The sequence below is a fragment of the Etheostoma cragini genome, chromosome 9, assembly GCF_013103735.1.
Source record: "Etheostoma cragini isolate CJK2018 chromosome 9, CSU_Ecrag_1.0, whole genome shotgun sequence".
Classification (NCBI taxonomy): Eukaryota; Metazoa; Chordata; class Actinopteri; order Perciformes; family Percidae; genus Etheostoma; species Etheostoma cragini.
This window is the reverse complement of record NC_048415.1, coordinates 1,427,930-1,428,190: the sequence shown is the minus strand read 5'-3', so window position 1 is coordinate 1,428,190 and position 261 is coordinate 1,427,930.

The following is a 261-nucleotide window of genomic DNA, read 5'->3' as shown; positions in this document are numbered from 1 at the left end:
GTCGAGCCGAGGGGTGATAATCCTCGGTGGGTTCGTCACCTTTCACGTTATGCGTCGACATTTTATCCGATGTCAAAATAAAATATTGATCAGTGCGGCTTCAAGAATGACATTTACTGTTATTTTATGGATCTCCTGTCTGAAACCTGAAGCTAAACTACAGCTATACCGAAATGTCTGACCTAGAACATCACTCCCTTTGTCTTAATTCTTCTCTCTCTCTCTCTCTCTCTCTCTCTCTCTCTCTCTCTCTCTCTCTCT